Raw genomic sequence first — 5,438 nt, 5'->3', positions numbered from 1 at the left:
AGAAAAGAGGAAAAGAAAAAAAGGAGAAAGGTACTTCAGATCAGTTTCATAAAGTACACCTTATACCCTTAAGAATGGCTGAAACAGAGAAGTAAGCAGAAAGAGAGCTCAAAGATGTCAACACTAAGGAAGCAGACAGAACAAAGCAACACACATGCAGCAGCAGGTAAGGGAAGGGTTGGAAGAGAGCCAAATAAAGTCTGCACATCCATCTGGGAAACACTCAGAAAAAAGAAACACACAATGTGAAAGCCAGTGCTGACAAGAAGCTCTTAGGGAACTGCCAAGCAGGTCAAAGAATTGTTCTGACTGGTAGCTACAGGCAGAAAACTTACAAACTACTCCTGGAATTATACACGATGTCTTCCCCTCCACCACAATCCTGTATTTTTGTTGTTTAGATGCCACTGTACGTTTTCCTGACCATGTCTAATACAATGGCTTCAGCAGGCTGTAAATCTTGGGTTTGAGCTTTAATTGGTCAAGAGTTATTCCAGGTCTTCACCAAAACAACTTTCAGGGCTGGACAACAACTGGACTGAAATGAATACAATGCTGCTCTCAAAACCAAAAAAATCACTTGGATTTAACTCGGCTCTAAGTCCAGGCCTTCATAATTTGTGGTATCACTCAAACGTGAATTGTCAAGAGTCTTAAATGTGACAGCCTGACAGATTAATTTGTATGCAAAAAAATCCCCGAAAGTACTCTCTCTAATGCTAAGCTGCCACAAGCATTTACAAGAGATTAATAACTTCATGCAAGGCTTACATTTAAAAATAAAAAGTTTTATTTATAGGGCAATCACATTTTCACAGTGATGAGACTGGATTCACTGGTGTGGAAAGGAGAACACATACTAGATAGTCTGACAGATAGAAAGACAGAAGTATACTCCTCTGGTTTTTTAGGGTTGTTTTCCTCCTCTTTCCTATCTTGTTACCCTCCTTGCCAAAATATCACCCAGAAATTTCTCCATCACTCTTATTTTCCCAGACCAAGCACCTATTCCTCCTGACCACTTGAATGTTCTCCCCCATCCCTTGCTGTAAAACCATCCCTGCCTCAGCTGCAAGCAGAAACACAAGTGTCAGACACCACCTGTCTTCACAGATTACCATCTGCATGTGCCATTCAGTGGTTAGTTTTGGATGGTGAATGCATCTGGTAATTGATATTTTTATCTTTATTTTAAATCAGTAAAACAAAGAATTCCACCTCACCAAACCCCCAAATGAGCGCTTCTACCCCCTCAAGCAATGATGAGACACTTTCAACAGCCCATTTGACACACCTTCCAGTGACAGAAAAAAGATCTCTCATGAAACAAAAACTATTCCTTTGGAAAGTTTACCATTTAACTGCCTTAGTACGACAGCAGTCAACTGGTCTGCCTACGAGATCGCTGCTTGCTGCAGTCCAGATTTAATCCAACTCTGCAAGTGCCTAATGTAGAAGGGACTCCGCTTCATGACAGCGGACTGTACAACAGGCCAGATGGAGTAGTTCCTACAGGCCAGATGGAGTAGTTCCTACAGGTCAGCCTCACGCCAGCTCTGCTGGCTGACGGTTGCTTCTTCAGTCTCCTGGAGCATGCAAGAAAAGAGGAGGAAACGGTTTCCTAGATTCAGAAAAACGGACAGAACCCATCTGCTAGGGGAAGTGACCTGACAGAGCCCAGAGGGACTTTCAACCCAGGGCATTACGTAGCTTGTTTGACTTTGGGTTAATGTGAACACAAGACAGACATTTGTACTTATGCTCTATTATACCCCGATGATATATGGGGTGGGGGGTGTGGAAATCCATTTGCTCAACACAGAGAAGTCAAAAGTGCATTTCCTAATTCCTAAAACTGAATATGAAAATCAGCAGAAAATGACATCAGAAGGAACCACCAGTATATCTAAATGATATAATTTATTTCCTAGAACTACATGCTAAGTACGTTACATGGGAACTCACGTAAAATATACGTGTTTGCTTTATCGGGGTGTTTTCTTTAACACTGCTTGGCAACTTACTGCATTCCATTTCAGCCGAACATCATTTTTAATGTATCATGATACCGGTTTTGCTGAGACAAGTAAAAATGTCTCTCACACAGAGAACAGGAACAGTTTCTGGTTTTTGAAATAAGAAAACCACAGAAAGACAACACATTCATACAGCAAGTATGAAGAAAAGCAAGGAAAATACAGACTGTTGCACCCTGGTAAACTGTGAGTCAGCGTTCTCTCCACTACGACTGATGGCCAAAAATAACTGCTAGCTCTGGCTGTACAGATTCTTATACAAGATAACTCTTTTTGATCAGGGTTTGTTATTACAAATCTGAATATTACAGGAAAAAAGAAAATATTAAGCACATTTCTGTCACTATTTTTACAACCTGCACTTCTGGACTCCCATACACCCTTCTCAGAAACAATTCTTCCTTACCTAACTTTCCCTTTCTTGTTCTACTATTTCCTTTCCCAGTCTTCCCAAGTTCCTTAGCTGGTGCACTTGAGGGGAGGCGTTTGCATAGCTATGATTTTGCCCAAGGGTTGCAACACTTAATGCTCGACCCTGAAGGTTCAGCTAATTTGAAGCAGAAGTGGAGCAACCTATGCAAAGCAAGGAAAGTGACAAAATAAGCGAGAAAGAGGAACAGAAACTCAGTATAATTTCATAAAATGACAAACATCACCACTTTTTAAGGTCTGATTGCTGTTCACCATCAGCCTTGCATGACAGAGAGAAGAGATAATGCTAAAGCTTACCATTACTTTAGTCGTTTTTATAGCAGAGTGCTTAAAAAAAAAAATCTGAAAGCATTAGAGGCAGCATTTGGGGGCTGCTGACCCTTCCTCACTGAGAAGCTCTGAGCTCACAAGACAGAGAAGAAAAAGTAGCTATCATTTCCATTCCTTTTCTGTCTGCTCATTTGCAGTCTTGCAGGGATTGTCATCAGTCATCAACTGAACACGGCAGCACGCACCTGAGAACTAACAAGAATGAAAAAGACGAGCTGCAGTCCAGCAGCAGCATGAACAAAAGATGATGTTTAAAAGGGAAAAAAAAAAAAAGAAAAAAGAAGGGGAGGAAAAGGAGAAGGAAAATAAGGACTGTCATCAAATACATCCAGAAATAAATGGAGAGGGGCTTGCTTATAAAATGAGTACCCATGTTATAAGCATTCCCAATGTAACACTTGCTACAAGGCATTTGCCAATGAAAACAACAAACCAGATGCCAGCAACATCTGGAGACCAAATATACTGTAACTAAACGAGAAGTCAATGGAACTTTTCCAATATAAATTAACATGACACAGAGCAAAGAAGGAATGCAGTGCCCAGCATAAATGCAAAGTGCCTGCAGCCTCTTCATGGTGTACTTCCCTCATGTTATAGTGAAACGGGAATCACGAACACTATGTAAGCTTTTACCCACAGGTATTGGGCATATTCTCTGCTAAACTAGTTACCGGACACGTTCACCTGCAAAACTACTCAGTGTACAACGATGACATGAATGAAAATGAAACACTGACTTTCTCAAGTTTAAGGAATCATTTATTTGAAGTTATGCTTGATCAAATCACTGATGCAACTTTCTCAGTAAACCAACTCTACTCCAGTAGATTTTAACTGGACCGCCAAGTGAAGATTACTTCTATTCTCAGTATTTGTTAATCTACAAGAACACAACGCAAGACCTGTGGCTACTGGACACATCCATAGAAAAAGGCTGAGCAAGTTCAAGCATCAGGATGAAAGCTTCACTGGTAATCGAAAATTTGGAACACACAAACCCCTGAACACATATAATAGGCATACTACGGCCTGGATTACACATATTGAAAAAATGTCTAACGTGACCAAAGGAGGTCACAGAGGCTGTAGTTAGGACAGTAAACAAAGTCAGTACAAAGTTTGCACCTGTACTGCACAGGAAATGATGACAGCTTTTCCTCTCCATGAAACATACCGACTTTATCACAAGACAACTCTGACACCATTTTTGAACACTATTCCAAGCATGAGGCCCTCTATCAGATCACCTAGTCAAACTGCATGACCACTCTGACGAGCCCTTGTACCTCACCTGACTAGTTAACTTAGCAGAAGTTTCTGCCCGACAGAAACAATTCAACTGAAGTCCACAAGGGCACTCCAGCACTGTATAACCCATGGGATGTAACAAAACAAAAGCTGTCTTGTATTTTTTTTTTTTTTTCAAATGCTCTTGTGGGTGTCTGCAAGTTAGAGGACTATAACCTCTACACACTTGGACAGATTCCTTACCAAGGCCAACATTTGAAATAAAACTTTGTATTCAAGAACACCTGGGTCCTTTGAATGAGATGACATGCAAATACTTTACCAAAGACATACAATGACAAGTAGATTAGAAACTCTTTCACTACAGCAGGGAACCAACATGTCACATCTGTCTTGAAAAGAAAACAATGACCTCTTCAAACCTTCTTCCTGCTAGACATGGAAGGCCACGTTCAACAATCAGCCTCTGACAGTTTTGACTGTAACCACAGTGGGAACATCAACTCTTCCAGACAGGGATGTGAAACTTTTGATATCTTTCACAGAGATTTACTTGGGCAGGAGTGGATTCCGAGTGCTTGCAAGGGTTAAGACAAAGCAGGGGTTCAGATTGCAAGCTGGTAATAATTTTGAGACTGAAGCTGAATATGATTTCCTTCAGCATAGTTTCTCCCTCAAAATAACTTCTCTCTAGTCTTCAAACAGCCAAAAAACATCTGTGAAAGCAAAAAGATCAGTTGTCAACAGGGTCTGCAAAGCTAAATTTAATTGAGATTTGGGAAGGTCTAAAATGTTGCAAGAAACGGCTGCACTACTGAGAACAGTTCATACAGAAACACCACGGTGTTTCCCTTAGAACTACAAGCCGAGACTGCAAAACAGCTAACAGACACTTGTACAGCGTGCATTCCCCTATCCCATGACTGTTGAAAGCTGAAACTCCTCTATTTTGAGACCACCTTTTCCGGGATCAGTAATGCCAAGAACAATTTAAAGTAGATTAGACATATCGAAGAGACTCATGCAGAATTATCTTCATTTTCCATAGCTAAACTGCCATCTGATGAATGCCAGCTCAGCATAGTTTAACACTTGCCCTTATCGAGACTAACAAGTTAACTGCCACCCTAAAAGCATAAGTTTTAAAGATGCCACTGTGTTTCCAGGGCAAGAGGAACAATCACCTCTGAATTCTGGCCAAATTCAGCACTGTGTTTCCAGGGCAAGAGGAACAATCACTTCTGAACTCTGGCCAAATTCAGTGCAAGGATCAACTGAACACCAGGTATCAATAGTAGCCTTCGCATCCCTAGACAAGAGTAAGGAGTACAGCGTTTCAGAGGCCTTCAGAAATCAGTACCTGGCACGAAATTCCTCATTTTCCCTTTA

General features: G+C 41.0%; 1 protein-coding gene across 1 annotated transcript in view; it reads right to left on the bottom strand.

Moving 5' to 3' along the window:
• Window positions 1–5,438, bottom strand: part of LOC104168705 (inorganic pyrophosphatase-like) — a 34,970-nt gene that overhangs the window by 24,471 nt on the left and 5,061 nt on the right. The gene's annotated exons all lie outside the window — the stretch shown is intronic.

This window comes from Cariama cristata, unplaced genomic scaffold, assembly GCF_000690535.1.
Source record: "Cariama cristata isolate BGI_N322 unplaced genomic scaffold, ASM69053v1 scaffold9151, whole genome shotgun sequence".
Lineage (NCBI taxonomy): Eukaryota > Metazoa > Chordata > Aves > Cariamiformes > Cariamidae > Cariama > Cariama cristata.
The sequence above is the reverse complement of the archived record's forward strand: the minus strand, read 5'-3'. Positions and strand labels throughout refer to the sequence as shown.